Source organism: Macrobrachium rosenbergii, unplaced genomic scaffold, assembly GCF_040412425.1.
Source record: "Macrobrachium rosenbergii isolate ZJJX-2024 unplaced genomic scaffold, ASM4041242v1 13908, whole genome shotgun sequence".
Lineage (NCBI taxonomy): Eukaryota > Metazoa > Arthropoda > Malacostraca > Decapoda > Palaemonidae > Macrobrachium > Macrobrachium rosenbergii.
Window position 1 is genome coordinate 1,042,841 of NW_027100725.1, and position 24,832 is coordinate 1,067,672.

The following is a 24,832-nucleotide window of genomic DNA, read 5'->3' on the forward strand; positions in this document are numbered from 1 at the left end:
GTATGCAGATACTTCAAAATCAAACAATACCCAAACTGAAGTGAATGGCAATAAAAATAAAGAAATATCACAAAAAAATACATGATCAAAAGAGCTCTTCAATGGAGATTCCATACAACAATGACAATATCACAGTTGACAATAGATTTACCTCCTTACCAGAAATAGATACAAGTATTGACATAGAGAAAGACGAAGAAGAATTAAAATCACAAGAATGTAACAAAATGGATAACACAACTCGGAAAAGGCAACTAGATAAGACCCCACCTAATTCCACCAACCAGAGATGTAAAAAGATAAATAACCCACCAATCTCACCAAAAGCTAAAGTTCAGAAACAGAACACTAAACCAAACATTCCACTGTCTCCCATAGTAACAATAATACCTCTGGGAGCAGAATCACAAAATTCAGGTGAAATGGAAAACCAACACACAGATAACTACGATGAAAGCAAAGAAATTCACCCATCACCAATAACAGGCACCACAAGAAAAACCAAGAAGGAACAACAAACTAAAGAACATGAAGACACATGTGGTTGTAGTAAATGCTTTGAAGCAATGTGCCACAGAAATAAAACTATAACTAAAGAAAGCCTAACCAACACCATAAGAAATTTCATGAGGCATAGGAATAAGGAAAAAACAAACATCAAATCTCACGAAGAAGGTTGCATGTGTATTGAACATTTAGAATATTACAAAGAAAAACATATCAGTGTTGTAGATAATATTCTAAAAAAAATCAAAATGGAAAAATTAAATCAAGATAGTAAAAATGTAACAGTCAACGAAAGTCAAAATAAAACAACAACAAAAAATGAATCAAGACCTACAAAAATAACTTATAACAAAAAAAGAATCAACTTAAATAATTTAGAGTAATTGACCACTCTCATATTACACCATTCAATCGTTATATAATTCAATGGAACATAAATGGATTATTAACGAGAATGCGCTTAGGAGAAGTCCAAAGACTTATCAGGGAATACGAACCAATGATTATATGTATACAACATGTTGGAAAAATTGTTTCAAATATAGGTAAATATCTACTAGCCACAACATCAAAGGAAAATGAAAATAACTTAGGAACAGCAATATATGTCCATAATAAAATTATGTACGACAAAGTAGATATAGACTACGCTGAATTACAAATTTCAACAATAACAGTGAAAATAGAAAATAATTTATTTGATATTATTAACTTATACAACCAGCCTAATAAAAGTACGATTTAAACATATTACAGAAAATAATAAAAAGATTGTAAGAATCCCATATTAATTGTAGGTGATTTCAATGCACATAACCCAATATGGGACTGTAACAACATCACACCAGATAAAGATGGAGAAAAAATAGAAAACTTGATGAACACTAATAATCTCTGTTGTCTGAATGACAACGAAGTAAATACGTACTGCTCAAAAACCCATGGAACATTTTCCTCAATAGATGTCACCCTTTGTTCAACAAATATAGTTGACAAACTAGACTGGAATACTTGTGATGACTCCTATTCAAGTGATCATTTTCCCATAATATTATCTTTATTAAATAATAAACTGAAACCATACTCTCCACATTATAACATGCAAAAAGCAGATTGGGACATTTTTAACTTGCACACCAGAAATATACCGCCATATGACTATTTGAGAAACCCCAATGAGATAAACGAATTCTTCATCTTTCATTAAAAGGCAGCAGACAAAGCTATTCCTCATTCAAAACCCCATAATAAAAAACATAAAGTTCCCTGGTGGTCAGATGATCTGTCTGAATTAGTACGAGAAAAACACTCTTTAGCAAGAAGGTTAGATACTCTAAACAGAAGATTCAATAAAATAAATAAATCAAAACCATTCTTGGAAGAAAATATATTAAAAATGACAATTGTACTATTAGAAATAGATGCATTAAAACCTTTATATAATAAAATATCAGCTAAATTCAGAAAGGAGGTCATAAAAGGTAAAATAATATCTTGGAGGTCCTATGTATCGGAAATAACAAGCGAAACATCCATTCAAAACGTATGGGAAAAATTCCGAAAAATAAATAGAACAAACAGTAGACCACCCAGACAAGCTATATTAGACAATGGCAAAAAATTTTAGATCCCTTCGAAATTAGTAACATACTTGGGGAAAGTTTTGCCAAAATAAGTAGTGACCAAAATTTGGACAAACATTTTAGAAAAATAAAGAATAAAGCAGAATCTATAACACTTAATTTTGAAACAAACGAAGATATATATTATAATAAGAAATTCACTATGGATGAGCTGGAATATGCTCTCTTGAACAGCAATAAATCTGCTCCTGGAGGTGATGATATTTGCTTTGAAATGATCTGCCACCTAGCACCTTCGGCAAAATCATACTTGTTGAAACTTTACAATCATTTATGGCTCAGAAACTTGTTTCCAGATGAACGGCGAAATGCCATAATAATTCCTATACCAAAGCCTGGAAGAGACCATAGTAATGTGAACAATTATAGACCAATATCTTTAACAAGTTGTCTATGCAAGTTGTTAGAAAAAATGGTAAATGCACGACTTACATGGCACATACATGAAAATAAAATGTTAACTCCTTCCCAGTTTGGCTCACAACGTAATCGATCTACATTAGATTCTCTATCTAATTTGGAAGACCACATACGTAGAGGATTTGAAAGAAAGCAAATTACAGTAGCTGTCTTTTTTGACATCCAAAAGGCATACGACACTACATGGAGGTATGCAATATTAAAAACATTACATAATAATAACATACGCGGCCATCTTCCTAAGTTTATTAAAAACTTTATGACTGGTCGCACTTTCCAAGTGAGAATAGATAATGTTTATTCCAAGACATTTCCACTTGAAAATGGAGTTCCACAAGGGAGTGTCCTTAGTGGTACTCTGTTTACATTAGCAATTAATGATATCAGTAACATACTACCGGTTGGAATTAAGAGTAACCTGTATATGGATGATTTTGCCATATATTATACGGCATCAGGCATAAAGCATGCAGAACGAATGATTAATAAAACCATAATAAAAATAGATGAATGGAACTCATCTGTAGGCTTTAGGTTATCCATAGAAAAAACTCAAGTTGTCATGTTTTATAAAAATAAAAACTGGAAAAAAGGTGAAGAAATAGAATTGAAAATCAGAAACCATAATATACCAATTAACCAAACTGCAAAATTTTTGGGATTAATATTTGATGCACACCTGAATTGGAAAGCCCATATAACTTACATAAAATCAAAAAGCAAAAGGGCGCTAAGTCTAATAAAAAAACTATCACACACAAATTGGGGAGCTGATAGACATACTCTTACCATACTGTATAAAGTAACAGTGTTATCAATCATTGACTACGGAAGTGAAGTTTATGGTTCAGCGTCAGAAGCAGCACTGAAAATATTAGATCCGATTCACAATGAAGGACTAAGAATATGCACAGGAGCATTTAGATCCTCACCAGTCTCCTCAGTACAAGTCGAATGTAGCGAACTGCCACTGTTCCTCCATAGAGAGCTCATAACAATGAAAAGTGCATTAAGAATCAAGGCAAGTGATTCACCAACAAAAAATCTATTTGATCTAAGAGATATATTTATAAACAATCATCCACCTCCTTTCCCAATTAGAGCTAATAGATTGTTTGAATCACTGAATATATATATACAAGTACCTCCAACAGTGAAGTTACCACCCCATTGGACTATGAATAAAATAAGGACTTGCACTCAGTTGAAATATTTATCAAAAAGTTCCTCATATACCCCAGAACACCATAGACAAAAAACCATAGATCATATAAGACGAAAGCATTCACATTACGCGATTTATACAGATGGGTCTAAATCACAACATGGAGTAGGATATGCAGCCATATCCCAGAACAAGTCATATCAGTTATCTTTGCCTAATAATGCCTCAGTCTTCACAGCAGAGTTATGTGCAATCACAGTAGCCATCAAAATTATAAAGCAAGTAACATTCAATAATTTTGTTATTTTTAGCGACTCAAGAAGCGCTATAGAAGCCGTTCAAGGTTACTACTCAAAAAATAATATTGTACAAGAAATTAAATATGAACTCCACAAATTGTATAATAATGGAAAAATATTGAAATATGTTGGATCCCTGCCCATGTAGGGATTAAAGGAAATGAGGAAGCTGATAAAGCAGCTAAAGAAGCAGTCTGCATGGTAAGAGCAAATATAAAAATCCCAATTAGTGATTACATAAGAGATATAAAAACAACCATTACAAATAAATGGCAAAACATATGGAACGAGGAACCTATAAATAATAAGTTGAAACAGATAAAATCCAGCGTTGGAAAATGGAGCTCATCATGTCAGAGAGAGAGACAAACACAAGTAATTCTGACGTGTCTGCGAATAGGCCATACTCGTTTGACACATGGACACTTGATGAACAGTCGATGTGGTCCTCCTCCCGAATGCCCAGAATGCAAAGTGTTGACAACAGTCAAACATGTGCTGTGCGACTGTCCAAAATATAATCAACAGCGAGTATCAACCTTTGGAAATAAATCAATGGGGGAAATTTTATCAGAATCTTATACATTTTCAGTCATCCCAATTTTATCTTTCATTAAAAAGTGTAACTTGATAGACAAAATATAAATCCAAGTAAATAATGAAAATATAGAAGCCTGTAGGGCGTTTAAGAAAAAAAAATTGTAATTCTGAATTTTAATTTTTGATTTTTATGAAATTTTATTTTATTCTTTTTAATCTTGTAATTTTTTTTTTTTGTACGCATGGAAACGAGCAAATGTATTTATTGTATACATGCGTTTCAGCATATTTGTTATACAGTTTTTTTCTTTTAAACTTCATTTTCATTTATTCATTATCATGCGAATGACCTGTTTGGTCCCAGTTCTAGGTCTATGGCCTAGACCTGGCATTTCATCCTAATCCTTCGGGCCAGCCCTATAAGAGCTGATTAGTCAGCTCAGTGGTCTGGTAAAACTATTTTAATAATAATTTTAATAATAACTTCGACCTTGCTGCCATAAAACAGCCTGTTGAAAATGCTTCAGAGCCGTCAGAAGAGGCATCAACAAGTAAATGAATTATAGAGACTGAAACACCATCTTCAGAAAAGGCAGAGCCTTTGGACATATCTTCAAGTAGCGCTACACCAGTGTATGAAGACACAAATTTCCAGGGTGAACATGAACATAAGGGCGTACAGGAACATGAGGAAGATGTTGCTATGGGAAAGGTCAGTATGAAAAATCAAGGTTTTGAAAATGATATTGGTTTATGGCCTGAGTCATCTACAGAAGAAATGATAGCCTTTTGGGCAAAGAAGGGATCAAGTGAATTACAACATTGTGATGAACAGTTACTGGATAAAGCTTCAAAATTCCAAGATCAGGTGAAAGGGAAGAGTGGAATTCATTACACACGTAAATGTTCACCAAGTTTGTTTCAGAGGAAAACACTGAATAATGAAATAATTAATCGTTCATGGCTCTGTTTCTTTCCAACAACTGGCAAAGTTTATTGTTTTCCCAGTAAGCTTGTTAATTCAGGATCTGAAAAGGGCAAATTAGCCACTGATGGATTTTGTGACTGGAAGCATGGAAATGACAGGATAGCTGATCACGAGAAATCAAAGTGCCATCTATAATCCATCATTACTGTAGCCAAACTAGGGAAAGAACATGGCAGAATAGATCAACAATTATTAAAGCCAGTAGCTCAATTGCAAGAATACTGGTGTAAACTTCTTACACGTATTGTAAGTAAAATTTATCGCTGAGCGAGGATTAGCATTCAGAGGCACAGATGAACTGACTGGTTCTCCATCAAATGGGGATTTTCTTGGTATACTGGAACTCCTATCAGAGTATGATCCATTTCTTGCAACTCAATCAAACTGCATGCAAGTAAAGGACGAGGTCACACAAATTATCTCTCCTCTACAATTTGTGAAGAAGTAATTGGAATACTGGGCGAACATGTACTGCAAGAAATAATATCAAGAATCAAGAAGCCAAAATATTACTCTATTTCTCTTGACTCAACCCCAGATGAGGGTCACATTGACCAACTGACTTTAGTCATACGCTATAGGGAAGACACATTGCCAAAAGAAAGGTTCCTGGCATTCATGGACAATCGAGGTCACAATGGTTCTGATGTGGCCAAAGCCCTGTTTCAGTTTTTAGAGGGCCACAATATTGATCTCAAAGATTGCAGAGGGCAGTCCTATGATAATGCTGCTAATATGAGCGGGAACTATAAAGGAATACAAGCCCTCATCAAAGGCAAGAATCCATTATCAGAGTTTGTGCCATGCTTTGGACATTCCCTTAATTTAGTGGGAAAGGCAGCAGTTAACACATGCTCTGCAGCTACCCACTACTTTGACTTTGTTCTACAAATTTATTTGTTTTTCACAGCATCCACGGCACGCTATGCTACGCTCAAAGAAAAATGAACAAGAGCTGGTAAGCAGTTGTATGTTACCAAGCGACTAAATGAAACTCGTTGGTCTTGCAGAGCAGATGCAACAAAGGCTATAGTGCATGGTTGAAGAGAGATGAGAGAGGCTCTTTATGACATAATGACTGAAGAGGAAAACAAGGCTGTGGCTCGGAATGAAGCATGTAATTTATATGAAAAAATGGGTAAATTAGAAATAGTCATTTATGCTACAGTTTAAAATGACATCCTAGAAAGATTCAGTGCAACAAACCATATTCTACAAGATCCTAAAATGGTTCTCAGTACTGCAGTGAAAGCACTCAAGTCTTTGAAAACATTTATTGAAACAAAGAGAGAAAAATATGAGGAATATGAAGCAGCTGGAATCAGACTGTCTGGAACAGAAGAGTATACTGAAGTTCGCCATTGTGTGAGGAACGTGCGTCTTAATCCACTTGATTACGGTAAAGCAGAGGATTCCCAGATGAGTCCCAAGGTAAAGCTTTTTTCGTGCAAACAGTTTCCTTCCAGTTATTGACCAAATTGTCCAGTCTCTGAGTGACAGAATAGCTGCTTATGATGTTGTATGTGAGCGCTTTGGATTCCTCAATCGCCGACAAGATATGGATGCTGATGAGATCAGTTCAGCCGCAGCTAGTCTTGTGAGTTTTTACAAAGGTGACCTAGAGCCCAGTCTCAAAGATGAACTCGTTCATTTTGTTGAATTGGTAAAACTCGACAGAAAAGACAATGAAGAAATTCCAAAAGAATTCTACTTCTACAAAATTCTCCTTGACAGTGGCTTACGGGCAACTTTTCATAATGTTGAAATCTTGTTGAGAATCTATTTAGTATTAATGGTGTCCAATTGTAGTGGTGAAAGGTCATTTTCCAAGATGAAAATAATAAAAAACCGACTGATAACGTCAGTGAGCCAGAGTCGTCTTTCATGGTTGGCTATAAAGAGTATTGAAAGTGATATTCTTCGGGAAATAGATTTTCAGACAATAATTACAACTTTTGCCTGTCAGAAAGTACGTAAACCTGCTCTGTTCCTGTAAATTAGTTAAGTAATAATAATGTAGAAGCTTCCTTGATGTTTTCTTAGCTACGGTACTTCCTATATGTGGAGACTACCTACTTAATCTGAATACTAAGAGTTCTTCATTTTTTGCCAATAATAGTCCTCAGTATAACCCAGAATTGCCCAGGTGGAAAATGCTCACTGTACTCGCCCCTCCACTTCACTAAAAAAAATAATAATAATAAGAAAATAAAATAAAATAAATAAATCAACTGGTTATAGGGCCCCCACAAATGATGTGCCCCGGTGGACCCACAGCTGTGGATCCGGCCCTGAGTCCCTGTAGTAGTACCAATCTGTGGTGAGGGTTTGGGCGTGTCTAAAAACGAAAACGCACGTTGCCATATCCTCAAGTTCTTTGTGGAGGCGGCCAAAGTCAAAGCTCTGTCTGTATTTCTTACTAATCCCCCAAGGGAATCATTACCTTAAAGTCAAAACCTTTTTATGTCCTGTACAGATTATCCTCCTCCTTTCAGAGTCTGGTGAGGGGGGGGGGGAAGACTCACTCCAATTGTCTTAGAAGGGTTCGCTGGTATAAGTTTATTTTTCATTTATTCTGATATTTATCATATAGTGTATATTGGCATTAAAACTTCAGAGTTATGAAACATTCTTTTTATTCTTCAATTAACTTATTTATTAACAATCTACAAAAGTGACAAAACTAAAGGGAATTCACGAATATGATAAACAAATTTCATCCATTAATAATTTCTTCATTTTTAAAAACATTCGAGTAATAAATACAGTATATCTAATAAATAATAATGATAATGATACATGTTAATTAAGCTCGTGATCATATGCATCCACAATGGTTTACAAAGAGAACAATACAGAACAGCGTGAAGGAAAAAACAAATATATATATATATATATATATATATATATATATATATATATATATATATATAATGTTGTGGTGTAGAATAGATAGGGAAATTAGATAGAAAAAAAGAGAGAGAGAGATAGAAAGAGAAAAAGTTAGGAGAGAGAAATAAGAATAGAGAGGCAAAGAACACAGTGATAACGCCCAAATGCTGTTGTGTCATGTTATCAATACGCGGGATGTTTACATTGCAGTATATCGTGTTGGAGCCATAAAAACAGTCGTAAAAGTGAGAAATAATGGCCTCGCGATTGAAGCTAACCAAAACATGAGTCAGCACAGTCTAAATGCTTACAACAGCTGATTCTATAGCCCCGCCTTCTCAGGAAGGTGTTTTCGTGGAAGTTCCAGGAATTTGGGGTTTGGCTCAAGTGATGTACTTCTTCAACCTCCAATTAATTATGTTTGGGAGGGGTCTTTCACACACCCTCCTAAGATCACCTCCAATCAAGTCCTCTAAGGAGAGATTTGAATCACACCCACTACAGTCCTTCCAGTCAGCTACTTGAAGGGGATGCTTTGCTGATTAATCCTTCCAATAAGGCTAGAAGGAGGTGGAGATTGCAGATAGCAAGTTTTTCTTGGGGTTCGCAAGTTAGAGACCTACGAGGAGAGAAGAGTCAGAACTGTGTCCTTCAAGGGAGAGTACATCTCCCCTCGCTTCAGTGTTCCCCATATAGACTGATTCAAGAGTGATTTGTTTCTGTCATTGTAACTTGTTAATTTTGTACTGATCTTTATAATACTAAGTACTAATTAAAGTGAAGAAATTACCGATCTCGTCTCTATACGCCTTTCTGAGAGATCTCAATACTTATAATAATAAATATACAAAGATAGCACATCATCCACGAAGAAGATCTGAAGGACACCTCGAAAGAAACCAAGGTAAGAAGAGAAAGACTAAAATCTATACAAACATATAACAAAGAACATAAAAAGGAGAGATAACTCCTAACAAATATATATATATATATATATATATATATATATATATATATATATATATATATATATATATATAGAGAGAGAGAGAGAGAGAGAGAGAGAGAGAGAGTTGCTTTAAGAGGACTCCTCATCAGAAGAGGCAAGACTTATAATGAATGAGTCAATATATTTATATATCTATCAAAATATCTTTTGGTGCATCTTCCACTCGCAATCACTCGGTATGTCTTACGGCCTTCTCCCAATTTCCAGGCGTCACAGTATCCAGAGCTTCTTTGGTAAGTTCCGATAGATTTACACCATCTTACAATTGTTTCGTTTCGCTATGAAACTTTTCACTTGGCCCCAAATTATTTTAGTTTTATCGGGTTGTATTGGCAGTGGTAGGGAGTGAGGAACCCGAATAATTTCATTCCATTTTCTGCTGCAATTTTATCTACGACATAAATGTCTTTCATTTTAACGGAGTACTCCTTCCTTTACATCTCTAGAAGTTGACTTTTCAACATTTTCTCTGTTGGTTTCGCACCTTTAGAGATGAGCCATTCTGTAATTACTGCCTTTTTGCTTGACATCGTTGTTAGTCTATCTACTTTCCTTGAAAAATAAGGAGCATTATCCATCACAATAATTGAAGTTGGTGGTATGTTCGGGAGCAACTGGCAACGAAACCATTCTTCAAACACTTCGTGAATCATTTGACGGTGATAATCACCATAATTTTTTGCAGTGAATTTAAGCTCAGCGTTTGGAATGAAGCCTTTTGCAGAGCCTGCATGCAGAATTATAAGTCGGCCACCTTTTCCTGACGGCACTTTAATTCCAGTAGCATTTTCGGATTTATTCTTTCCAGCATTTTCCTACAGTGTAATTTTGATTAACCCAAGTCTCAACCAGATAAATTACATTTCGTCCGTTCTCTCTGACTTTCTGCATTTTTTCTAGGAATCTTGTTCGCAAGCACTACACGTCATATCGTTCCATCAAAATTTTCCTACCACCGAGTTTTGCGTACCGGAAACCAATTTCTTTCACAATTTTTCTCGATTCTCTACACCGTGGAATCCCGTTCTTTCCCTCATTTCAAACAACACTTTGTTAATGGTTGGAATTTCTTTCCTCTCGTAAAATTTGAGAATTATCTGACGAAGCAAACATTTGTCAAAGTCATCCAAACCAGTCACAGGTTTTGATCTTTTCCTCTTCTTTAATCTCGAAAACTGGGTCGCCAAATAATTCTTGCGACTCTCGTGCTTCTTTACATATTCGTTCAACTGTAGCTTTACAGACTTTTGTTGCCTCAGCTGTACGAAGAGTTGCATTTGCAACATGAGTAATGGGTCCCCTGTTCTGTTTCTCCATTGTGAAGTATCTTAACTCATTATGAATAATTTTCCTTGCCTGTCCTTGAATGACTACCAGTGAGGAACTCTGACCATCCATGACGACTACAAAAGGCTGTTTTGTCCTATAACGAGTGACAACTGCAGCTCATAATATATCCGTGCCTGGCCCGAGACACGAGGTCAGAGAAGTTCATACCAAAGCCACGTTTCTTCACTTTAAAAGGTTAATGTTCTTGACTGGTTTAACAAAATATTCGTCGGGATCTGTGTACAACAATCAACATTCATTCATCTATGGAGCAAATTTATTAATTTCAGTTACTAAACTGCTCCCTTTATATACCTCATTAAAAATTGTAATAGATTTATGTTTGGCAACGCCAGACCAATTTCAGTCCTAACCACCCACGGTATTTAGACTTTTTTTCATCTTATCACCCGAATATTTTTTTCCATATTCAGTTGACTATTGTCTGGAAACAATCTACACAAAAAAAAAATAACATCAAAGATGGAAAAAACAATTTCATATTCAAATTTCTCTATTTATAGAAAAGTTCAGACAACATCTTTTAAGCATTTAATCACACACACACACACACGTGTTTGAGAACCAACTATATTTACATCCGCTAATACTCACCTTCACCATAAAGGACCCCAGCTTATAAAACTTGTCCATTCTTAGGAGATTAACGAAGGGTTTATTGTTTTTTAACTTACAGATACAGATTTCAATACTTGACCTTAGAATCGAGATTATGTATGCCACGTTTCTCAAATATGATATTGAAAAACTGTTTAAAATATTGATCATTAACAACTGTATACATAAAAACAGTGTTTAGTAAATGTTTCAGAGTAATTTCCTTCAGTTTTGCTATATAAGAACGACCTATATTCCATAAAAATTTTCTCTCAGAATGGAAGTTTGGCAACGCACGTAAATGACATTCGTCCCAACAAAACCCTCACGAAGCTCAGTTGTTAATGATCAATATTCTAAACAGTTTTTCAAAATCATATTTGAGAAACGTGGCATATATACATAATGTCGATTCTCAGGTCAAGTATTGAAATCTGTATCTGTAAGTTAAAAAACAATAAACCCTTCGTTAATCTCCTAAGAATGGACAAATCTTATAAGCTGGGCCTTTATGGTGAAGGTGAAGATTAGCGGATGTAAATATAGTTGGCTCTCAAGCACGTGTGTGTGTGTGTGTGTGTGTGTGTGTGTGTGTGTGTGTGATTAAATGCTTAAAAAAGATGTTTGTTATCTGAACTTTTTCTATAAATAGGTTTGGTTTGACTATAGTTGTCATAAGATCCAAAGCTATTAAAACAGTATTTTGAGCACCAACCGGAGGATGTGAATGATTTGAAGCACTGCCTTGTTCGGTAACATTTATAGTTCTGATTCTTGCACTACACACTTTTCCTTTCTCACACCTACACTACACTACACTACACTATGTGGTTTCTTTAACTTTTTTTTTTTCATCAACAACATAATTGTATCCATTAGGAAGGAGCTTTTTGTTGCCACGCGCTGTGCTAAATGAATTCCATTGGTAAAATGTTTTTCGCATGTTTCAAAATGTTTAGTATGAGAATCATCTCATAATAAGTAAATGGTGAGTTGGTAGTTTATCAAGAACTCAATTTTTTTTTTTTTTTTTTTTTTTTTGTCCGCTTGGTTTTATGTACCTCCGGCTTAGTGTCCATTCGGCTTGGTGTCCATTCGGCTTTATGTCCTTTGGGCATCATGGGTTCGAATTTTTGTCCTTTGGCAAAAGTGCATTCGGCTTCCCGTCCGGGTGTGCGCATTTAGGGCTGGATTCCAACCTTGGGGGACTTCACAATCTACGAGTAGCCTACTTTTCGAAAAGGTGGTATTTCTAAGTAATAGATACACGGCGGGTATTTAGCGAGAAATGGCAGTTTCTTATAGTATTTTTGTTGCTTATTTACAATTTAACGTTATTTTTGGGGTCGGCTGTAATTAACCCTGAAGTCCATCCAACAAGGGGTTTCCATATGCGATTCTCACAAGACAGAGCATGGGTATATACGTCTGTTTCGAACAGTTCATATCCCGTCCGGCAAGTGCAGTAACTTGTTAACGTATGGGTACCACCCCGGAGTATTAAACACGGTGGCCAGCCCTATGAGAGCTGCAAGTCAGCTCAGTGGTCTGGTTAAACTACTTTAACAATAATAATTAAACACGGCGAAGGGACATTCTTCCATTTGGCCGACAACAAACAAACAAATGCTCCGCCAGTGTCAGATCCCTAAAAGTGTAGAAAAACCAGTTTCCAAGGTATTGCACTTGCCGGACGGGATATGAACCGTTCGAAACAGACGTAGCCGTGCTCTGTCTTGTGAAGATCGCGTATGGAAACCCCTTGTTGGATGGACTTCAGGGGTTAATTACAGGTTAATTACAGCCGACCCCCCAAAAATAACGTTAAATTGTAAATAAGCAACCAAAATACTATAAGAAACTGTCATTTCTCGCTAAATACCCGCCGTGTATATATTACTTAGAAATACCATTTTTTGCACCAATTTCTCGGTGGGTAGGATCCATGGACGTTAGGTGACGGGTGGTGGGAAATTTACACACGCACGCGCGATCAAGCACATGTTAAAGACAGGCTTTTTTGCATTCATACTGCACTTTCATCGGAACTGAAGGGAAAGCTTCCCAGTTGGTCTTTCACCGGCCGTTTGAGAAAAAATTCCGGGATTCCCGTTATGATAAAGGAGCTTAGGCTAGGATTTATTTAGGCTGCGTTCTCTCTCTCTCTCTCAACCTCCGAGACTTTTAAAGGACGATTTTCGGTTGTCAATAGTCCAAACGCTGTCTTGGGACAGTATACGGTCTTGTGTGAATGTCAATTTCATTTTATTCCACCCATACATTATAAAAAATAAATCTGGTTTTCATTAACGTAAGAAGTCCACCTGCCAACGAAGTTCTTCGCCGCCACAGTTGTATAGTGACGTGACTGGTAACCGGAAGTTCTTGGTTGGTTCCGGCCCAGTCGAGACGAGGTGGACGGTTATTGATGTCAATGCTGATGAACGAATTAAGGCCTTGGAAGCTTTCGGAAAAATCCTTCTTATTTGGTGTTATTCACCTGGTCGTCGGTGCTTCCGACTAGCAAAGGTATTTGGCGTTTATCTTTGAATTTCATTTCGTATTGGCAGAATAGGCGTCAAGTGTTCAAATAGCGAGATTGAAAGTCACATGAACAATGGGCATCTATCTGAGGAGGAGGCATTGCGGCGTGATACTGACTCTAAAGGCTACTCGTGACACAAAACGGTGATTATCACTTGGATTTGCGTATTCTCCTCGGCATGGATTAGGTCAGTATACAAGGTTATACAATGCTCAAGTTGACGGCATATAAGAAAATTAATGCTTTAGGCGAACTTAATGATTTTGTATTACAAGTTAATCTTAAGAGAGAGGTTGGGGTGGGGGAGGGGGAAGGGGGCGGGGGGTCGAGGATGGAATGTTACTGGGGAGTAGAGGACAGAGGAAAAATGGTTCATTTTCACTGGATTTTCTTTCGCTATGAGGACTGGAGTTATTCCATAGGTGGTGGGTTCAACTAAAAGATTTTCTGTCATATGGGATACTTGAATATGTCAGTGTGCTTCAAAAAGATAATGACTGATCTGCTTCGTAGCTTTTGTTGTTAGGTTTACTGATCTGTTGTATAAGCTAATTCCTTTTAGTTGTGAATATAATGGCGCTAGTTTTTATTATTACTCTTCAGAGAAATGCTTTCACAGAGGCCTGGATTAAGCACACTCTTGCATGCATGATTCTAGTTTTGCCTGTAAAGCTCTATCATACACGTGTGTCATGAATCATGAGGCTCCTGTAGATGGATGGAGTGTGTCACTGACAGGCAGAGGAAGTGGTGAGTGTGAGGGAAAATAGCTCTCTCTCTCTCTCTCTCTCTCTCTCTCTCTCTCTCTCTCTCTCTCTCTCTCTTGTCTGTGTGGTTTTCCGTTCGTCTGTTTCCCAGTCAGCCTTAGTTTGGGAGATGAGGTCAGAAGTGAGGAAACTATCTTCGTTCAAACCGTGCTTTTCTCACTGCACTGGTGTGATTCATCTAAGGAAACGCCTCAGGAGATTGTTAAAGAATGGTTGGGTGCCAGTTTAATCATCACCGTACGTGTGTTATTTGAAAGCGAAGTATTGTCAGCAGTTTCACTTCATTACGTGAAATAGTTGGAATAAACGCTGCTGAATCTGGACACGCTGGCTTTCAGAAGCGTTTCGTGGAGGAAATGCTACACTGCCTACCTACCTACCTACCGTTCTCTAAGACAAATTCAGGATCGTCTCTGTTTCCTGAAACGGGCAACAGAGCAGTCAGCCAGTTGCACTGGCCAACCTCTTGGAAATATTGCCTTTGTCAACAAATATCTTAATGATGAGTGTTCTGTAAAAAAAACTTGTGATTAGTATGGGGCATCGCACCTCGGGACAGGAGTGCCCTGTTCACTTTTTGTAGTTCCATCCACGAGGTCCAGAGGTTTTACAGAGAATTTTACAAAGGCCTAGTTAGTTTGTCCTGAAGTCCATACTAAGGGAGGGTGTTTTGAAGGGAAAGTTAGTGTGAGTAAGTTAATCTGCTTATGGCCTGTGCCCCGAGGTCAAATAAAGAAATCCCAGGTGTATAGGCAGTGTTAGCCTCAAGAAATGATCTTCAACTTCACTGACAAACAAGAACATTCTGCCTGATTCGTACTCTGTATCTCCTCTTTTTCGCCCCGTCTAACGCGTGACGTCACGCGTCGACTGTCAGACAGGTACCCTGCGCGTCGGCTAACCTGATATAGCTCAACCGTGCTTGGCATATATACATAATCTCGATTCTCAGGTCAAGTATTGAAATCTGTATCTGTAAGTTAAAAAACAATAAACCCTTCGTTAATCTCCTAAGAATGGTCAAATCTGTGTGTGTGTGTGTGTGTGTGTGTGTGTGAGTAAATGCTTAAAAGATGTTTGTTATCTGAACTTTTCTATAAATAGGTTTGGTTTGACTATAGTTGTCATAAGATCCAAAGCTATTAAAACAGTATTTTGAGCACCAACCGGAGGATGTGAATGATTTGAAGCACTGCCTTGTTCGGTAACATTTAATATAGTTCTGATTCTTGCACTACACACTTTTCCTTTCTCACACCTACACTACACTACACTACACTATGTGGTTTCTTTAACTTTTTTCATCAACAACATAATTGTATCCATTAGGAAGGAGCTTTTTGTTGCCACGCGCTGTGCTAAATGAATTCCATTGGTAAAATGTTTTTCGCATATGTTTCAAAATGTTTAGTATGAGAATCATCTCATAATAACTAAATGGTGAGTTGGTAGTTTATCAAGAACTCAATTTTTTTTTTTTTGTCCTTTCGGTTTTATGTACGTCCGGCTTAGTGTCCATTCGGCTTGGTGTCCATTCGGTTTTATGTCCTTTGGGCATCATGGGTTCGAATTTTTGTCCTTTGGCAAAAGTGCATTCGGCTTCCCGTCCGGGTGTTCGCATTTAGGGTGGATTCAACCGGGGACTTCACAATCTACGAGTACTTTTTCGAAAGGTGGTATTTCTAAGTAATAGATACGGCGGGTATTTAGCGAAGTGGCAGTTTCTTATAATTATTTATTGCTTATTTACAATTTAACGTTATTTTTGAGGTCGGCTGTAATTAACCCTGAAGTCCATCAACAAGGGACCATACACGATCTTCTAAGACGAGCACGGAGTATATCGTCTGTTTCGAACGGTTCATGTCCGTCACTTGAAGTGCAGTAACTTGTTGACGTATGGGTACCACACCCGAGGGGGCAGTGTCTTTTACAGTTTACTTGGCCTATGAGAGCTGCAAGTCAGCTCAGTGGTCTGGTTAAACTACTTTAACAATAATAATTAAACACGGCGAAGGGACATTCTTCCATTTGGCCGACAACAAACAAACAAATGCTCCGCCAGTGTCAGATCCCTAAAGTGTAGAAAAACCAGTTTCAAGGTACTGCACATGCCGGACGGGACATGAACCGTTCGAAACAGACGTAACCAAATGCTCTGTCTTGTAGTCGCGTATGGAAACCCGTTGTTGGATGGACTTCAGGGGTTAATTACAAGTTAATTACAGCTGATCGCCAAAAAATAACGTTAAGTTGTAAATAAGCAACGAAAATACTACAAGAAACTGCCATTTCTCGCTAAATACCGCCGTGTATCTGTGCCAGAAATACCAATTTTGCGCAATTTCTCGGTGGGTAGGATCCATGGACGTTAGGTGACAGGTGGTGGGGAAATTTACACACGCGCATGAAACAAGTACATGTTAAAGACAGGCTTTTGCATTCATACTACTCATCAGGAGCAGAGAAAGCTACAGTTGGTCTTTCACCAGCCGTTTGAAAAAATTCAGGATTCCGTTATGATAAAGGAGCTTAGGCTAGGATTTATTTAGGCTCGTTCTCTCTCTCTCTCTCTCTCTCTCTCTCTCTCTCTCTCCTCTCTCTCTCTCTCTCTCTCTCTCTCTCTCATGCACCTCGGTTTGTCAAAGAGTCCAAACATGTCTCGGGACAGTATACACAGGTCTTGTCGTGAATGTCAATTTCATTTTTATTCCACCCTTACATTATAAAAAATAAATCTGGTTTTCATTAACGTAAAGTCCACCTGCCAACGAAAAGTTCTTCTCCGCCACAGTTGTATAAAAGTTAAATATACCTTAGTTTTACCAGACCACTGAGCTGATTAACAGCTCTCCTAGGGCTGGCCCGAAGTTAGACTTATTTTACGTGGCTAAGAAGCAATTGATTACTTAGCAACGGGACCTACAGCATAGTGACGTGACAGGTAACCGGAAGTTCTTGGTTCCGGCCCAGTCGAGACGAGGTGGACGGTTATTGATGTCAATGCTGATGAACGAATTAAGGCCTTGGAAGCTTTCGGAAAAATCCTTCTTATTTGGTGTTATTCACCTGGTCGTCGGTGCTTCCGACTAGCAAAGGTATTTGGCGTTTATCTTTGAATTTCATTTCGTATTGGCAGAATAGGCGTCAAGTGTTCAAATAGCGAGATTGAAAGTCACATGAACAATGGGCATCTATCTGAGGAGGAGGCATTGCGGCGTGATACTGACTCTAAAGGCTACTCGTGACACAAAACGGTGAATGTCACTTGGATTTGCGTATTCTCCTCGGCATGGATTAGGTCAGTATACATGGTTATACAATGCTCAGGTTGACGGCATGTAAGAAAATTGATGCTTTAGGCGAACTTAATGATTTTGTATTACAAGTTAATCTGAAGAGGTTAGGGTCGGGGAAGGGTGGGGGTGGGAGTCGAGGATGGAATGTTACTGGGGAGTAGAGGACAGAAGAAAAATGGTTCATTGTCTCTGGATTTTCTTTCGCTTTGAGGACTGGAGTTATTCCATAGGTGGTGGGTTCCACTAAAAGATTTTCGGTGATATAGGATATTTGAATATGTCAGTGTGCTTCAAAAGACAGAATGACTGATCTGCTTCGTAGCTTTTGTTGTTAGGTTTACTGATCTGTTGTATAAGATAATTCCTTTTCTTTGTGAATATAATGGCGCTAATTTTTATTACTCTTCAGAGAAATGCTTTCACAGAGGCCTGGATGAAGCACACTCTTGCATGCATGATTCTAGTTTTGCCTGTAAAGCTCTGTCATACACGTGTCACGAATCCTTGAGGCTCACACTGTAGATGGATGGAGTGCTGTCACTGACAGCAGAGGAAGTGGGAGTGTGAGGAAAATAGCTCTCTCTCTCTCTCTCTCTCTCTCTCTCTCTCTCTCTCTCTCTCTCTCTCTCTCTCTCTCTCTCTCTCTCAGGCACCCAGCTTGTCTATGTGTGGTCTTCCGTTCGTCTGTTCCCAGTCAGCCTTAGTTTGGGAGATGAGGTCAGAAGTGAGAAACCATCTTCGTTCAAACGGTGCTTTCTCACTGCACTGGTGGTTCATCTGAAACGCCTCAGGAGATTGTTAAAGAATGGTTGGGTGCCAGTTTAATCATCACCGTACGTGTGTTATTTGAGAGCGAAGTATTGTCAGCAGTTTCACTTCATTACGTGAAATAGTTGGAATAAACGCTGCTGAATCTGGACACGCTGGCTGGCTTTCAGAAGCGTTTCGTGGAGATGCTACACTGCCTACCTACCTACCGTTCTCTAAGACAAATTCAGGATCGTCTCTGTTTCCTGAAACGGGCAACAGAGCAGTCAGCCAGTTGCACTGGCCAACCTCCTGGAAATATTGCCTTTGTCAACAAATATCTTGATGATGAGTGTTCTGTAAAAAACTTGCTGATTAACAGGGCATCGCACCTTGGGACGAGGTGGCCTGTTCACTTTTGTAGTTCCATCCACGTGGGTCCAGAGGTTTACAGAGAATTTTACAAAGGCTAGTTGGTTGTCTAAAATAAGATTACAGGGAGAAGAAGAAATGCAATTGTAAACAAAGCTCGTCATTTACGAGCTCCTATTTTTTATCGATTATTTCAGTGAACGAGGACAATATGAATGAGTAATGTCATGAAGCTTTTAAAAAGTATCAAGGATAGCATGAACATTGAACATTCCTTGCTGACAGTGAAACTAAAGCAGATGGAAGAAATTTTGCTAAACACTTTCCTGGCCTGGCCGGGCAGATGCCCTCAGGCTATGGCTGTGACGTAGAAGTGACGTATAGAACGTTCGGACGAAGTGAAAATGGCTTCATTTATACGCCACCCATAAGGAGAAAAAGACCCGTTGGTTTTCATTTTTTCGTGTAAACCGAGCTTGAATGATGTTGATGATGTAATTTTTGAAAAGCTGAGAATTGATATTGAAGACTTGATTGGTGTTCAAGAAATGCGAGGCAATAAAGTGATCTTGAAGTTCCGGAATCAGTGTGTTTATGAAACTTTTCTAAGCAATTATGATGAAAAAGTAATTTGTTTACCTAATGGTCTGGAGGTGAAAGTAGTTAATTTCAATGAGTGTCTTTACATTTGTCTCAATAAAGGTGCCGCTCCATTTGATATGCAAAACAGTGTGTTGAGTGATGTATTAGCTCGTACAGGAAAGTTATTGGAATTACGTGATAATAGCCTACTACCTCACTCATTAGACGTAAAGGACTGTTAAACGGAATACGAACGGCTAAAATGGAAATTAAGAAAAACATTCCATCGGCGCTTTTCTTAGGATGACACAATACTTCTTTCATGTATAACGGGCAGAAAAACACATGTCTCAAATGTGGCAGTGAGAATCATTTTGCTGTGGGTGCTCCTTGGACAGAATAGTGAATATTTTGAGCATGAGAAGGATTTTCAAGTCTGCCGAATCTACGAGGGAACAAAACGCAAGAACAGAAACGCAAGGAACGAACAAAACCCAAGAAGGAAAAGCAAAAGAGAGTCACTAGGTGAAGATACACCACATAGCAGAAATCTTCATAATACCAAGAGTGCAGTCGTGGAAAATGGCAACAACGAGCTAAGTGTTTTAACAGAAAGGAAGAGTATTGAGCTTGAGGATAGTGAAAAACTCAAAGAATGTGAGAATAAGGATTCAAATGAGAGGAGGTGATGTCTACTATCGATGAGGAGGTACATAGTGGACCAGGATTGGGAAGCGTCTGAATTGGTGATTATACAAGAAACTACACCTGTTAGAAACAACACTGTTATCACGACGAATGTTGACGTTCATCAAGAGGACAGAAAGATAAATCTGAAACCGGGACACGAAATTGGTCAAGGACGAGAAGGAGGAGGACAAACTGGTGCAGAATATATTGACGAAGGATTAATGGAGACTGATGGAAATTTGGAAAGTGCGTCTGGAAGCGGAAAATGGAAAATTCAAATGGAAAATGACGTCAAGATGAGAATCTCAAAGAAGAAAATAGGGATTAAAAATATTCAAGATCCGAAGACAATAGTGATGAGAAAACTGAAAAAAATTGAGGAGAGACCAGAAAGGAAAAGTTGGAATCTTCTATAGTTTCACACCTTCGATCTCTCAATTGGTTGTTTAAATGTGAATGGATTAAATGACGTGAGTAAACAAACAAAGTTGTTTCCTTGTCTGGAAACATTATGATATAGATGTTTGGTTATTGCAAGAACATAATGTGAAGGATTTAAAAGCTCTGAGTTTTTTCACAAATTATTATGATGTTTTGTTAAACCCAAGTAATAATCTTAAAGGAGGTACAGCAGTTTGTATAAATAAGTTTAAATCATTATCTGTCATAAGCAAGGAAATGGATACTGAGGGACAGATAATAGGAACTAAAATATCTTGTTTAAATCGCAGAAACACAATTGTGAATATTTACGCACCTTCTGGTACAGATAAAAAAGAAAAGGAAGGAGAAGAATTTTTGGCAATAAAATCTTATGTTATTTCGTCCAAAATGTTGAAAATGTAGTTTTCGGGGATAATTGTGTTACATCTAGAGATGTTAATACAGGGAAAGATAATTTAATTAATCAAAATCATTTCCAGACCTTCATACAAAAATGTAGGATTAAAAGATGTAACATATACACTTGTAAAACATTCCAAAATACACCTACATTAGAAAAGCTATGGTTCTAGGATAGATCGCCTATATGCTAAACAGCTACTCCGTAGTGTGATAAGTACTGATACAGTGCCTGTGGCCTTCTCTGATCATTGTATGGTCATTGCTAAATTCAGGATAGGCGACGTGCAAAAGGGAAAAGGATTTTGGAAATTGAATGCGTCTTTACTGGAGACAGAGGGAGTTGGCGAAAATTTTGAATGTTTTGGAGACATTTAAAACTTAAAAAAGATAGTTTAAAAAATATAATTGAATGGTGGGAACTTGCTAAAGAGATAAAGGTTTTCATTAAAGCTGCAACGAGGGTATCAAATGAAAAATGGTAATAAATTTATTGCAGTATCGATTAAAATATCTATATGGCTTATGTAATGCTGGGAATGATAAATATGATGAAATTTATGCTTTGAAAAGTAAAATAAACTGTCTCCAAAACGAACTTTGTGAAGGAATTAAAATAAGAGCAAAATTAAAAGATCAAGTGGAAGGGGAAAAATTGTCATCGCACTTGCTTAGGAGGAGAGAAAGCATAAAGGCCATTACCTGGTAAAGAAGCTAAAATTATAAATTGGAAATATGCAAACAGATACAGGCTGTTCTCCTATTTCTTGGGATCATTTTAAAAGTATGTATGAATTTATTGAGGAAATCACGAGAAGAACAATCATATCTGTATGAGAAATGCAAAAAGAAAGGTAGATAGAAGAGGACAATGAACTTTTAGGAGGAATTTGATACAAAAGAATTATGGGAATCATTGAATAAAATGAGTAGAAATCACCTGGAAGTGGATTAACTGTAGAGTTTATAAAAGATTTTGGTACATATTATCAAAACGATATTTTAGCGGTAATAAAATGTGTATGTTGAAGGAAAAGTTTATCGGAATCACAAATTTAGGAATAATAAAACTATGTCCAAAAAGATTAAATTTGGAACTGATTGAAAACTGGAGACCATTCACTCTGTTAAATGTTGATTATAAAATTATAGCAAAAAACAATGGCAAATCGGTTGAAACTTGTACTTGGAAAAATCATATCGCCTGAACAATATTGTGGTGTTCCAAAGCAGATCTATAATTCTGCAATAATACAATAAGAGACATAACTAAATTATGAGGAAATGTTTGAATGCAGGATGTTAAGCTTGGACTAGTCCAAAGCTTTTGATAAATTGAACTTGCCATTCCTTTTTAGAATTATGGAAAAGTTTGGATTTTCAGAAAGATTTATTACATGGTTAAATATTATATAAAGATTGTAAAAGTATGATATGTGTGAATGGACTATTTACAGGCACCGTTAATGTTAGAAGGTCGGTTAGACAAGGTTGTCATATCCAATGTTGTGTATGTCATTTTCCAAGAACCATTGTACCTAGCATTAAAAACCAATAAAAAAATTGTTCCCCCTACATTACCAAACAATGACAAAATTAAAGTACAGGGATTTGCTGATGATACAACAGTAATCTTTGCAGACGATGATTCATTAATAGAGATTCACAATGAAATAAAAGAAATTTGAAGCAACAACTGGCTCATTATTAAATAAAGAAAAATCGGCATCTTAGGAATAGGTGAATGGTCGGGCAGAAGAGACTGAAGTTAACTTGTTTCAAGTTGTGGACTGTGCTAAAATTTTAGGCATTTATTTCAGCAATTCATATGAAACTTGTGGAAATAAACAGGTCAGATATACAAGAAAAAAATTGAAAAGGCAGTTAACATGTTGTGTAAAAGATATTTAACACTTTGCAGAAGCATTAATAATCGCTCTGATATTGTCAAAAATATGGTATGTAGCTCACACTTCCCGTTAAAGTAAAAAAACAAGCTCAAAGGTGAATGCAATTATTTTCAAGTATATATGGTGTGGTATGTATCGACCTATAAAACGCAGTACCCTGCATTTGTCAAAAATAGAAGGGGGTTTAGGAATAATAAGTATTGAAGAAAAGGCAAGAGCAATCTTCACTGTAACTTGTTTAAAAAGTATAATAAACTGTAACGGGTTAACCAGGTATTATTGTTATGTAAGATTAAATGGTATGATGGAATTAGATCATTTATCAGAAATAGCATATTTTACCCTGCATATTGTTCTTTGGCAGCAGATGATAATAGAAATCATATCACAATAAATTCCAAATATAAATAACGAAATGTATTCAATCATTTGGAGGAAAGAAATTCCAATAGTAGAAAATAATTATCCCACACTTAAATGGAAAAATATTTGGAGAAATATTAATAGTCAATTCATTAAAGTAGAGGAAAGGGAATTTGTGTTCAGGTATATTCATTCAAGAGTCACTAGCAACAAAACAAAGGCTCCATATGTTGAAGTTAGGAGAGGACTCAAAATGTGACCAATGTGGGAAACAAGTATCAAATGCATATTTTTACTTCTTTGTAAGAAAAGAAAAACATAGTAAATTGGTTTTGATTCCATTCTAAGGAAATGCTGTAAACTAAATAATTATAGTTTATTGAAACTATTATTCTATGATATAGTAGGAAATCAAGCGATTGATAAAAACACAGCCATTTTATTGATCACCAGCTATTTGTACTGTTTGTGAGATATTTACTAGACACAACAATACTTTGCCAAATATAATTGATTTTTGAAAATAAACTAGAATCTAAGGATGTATGTCCCCAAATGTAGATATACAATAATATTTTAAATGCTGTAACCAAGAATTTTTTAATTATAAGTTTTGATTTTGATTTTGTATTGTAGCAAAATGTTATATAAGTTTATATTTATATTTTGTATTACAAGAATTACTCAATGTAAATTATTGGGGAAATGTAATGGTATTTTTATAATAAAACAATAAGATTACCTGGGTTTTTTATTCACTGATTTTCCTTGAATAAAGGAAAATTTATAAACTTATTGAACAAATGAGTGGGAGAAGTTACTTATGCTAATTTAATCCATGTGTCACACTAGACTCTGCTCAACATTTGAGCTTCAGCTGTAATTTGATAAATAACTTCGCTGTTTGTGGACCCTTTTTTTAATAGACGTTTCCGATTTCATCTGTTAACTCTTTCACTATAAATCCTTTTTCTCCTTTGCAGGTTCGTGAGTGCAATAAGAACACTTCATTTCAACATAACCACTGAGGACACTTTGACACTTGGAACAAAGAAGTAAGTGTTCGATTGAAGTCTCATTATGTGTGAGTGTTGAAAACCCTTTTTGTCCAAAACCATTGTCAGTTCATAGGATTGATATAATGAAGTAGTTTTGACGCATTTCTTAACAGTGGCTAACCTAGTCAGTAGTGGAGGTCCCCAGGGAGGCATGAATTGGGTTTTATACATCTTTAAAACAAATTAAAAACATTTCTAAATCTGTTTTTTTATGCAAGAATAAATACCAGTGGTGCCTCTGGTTGG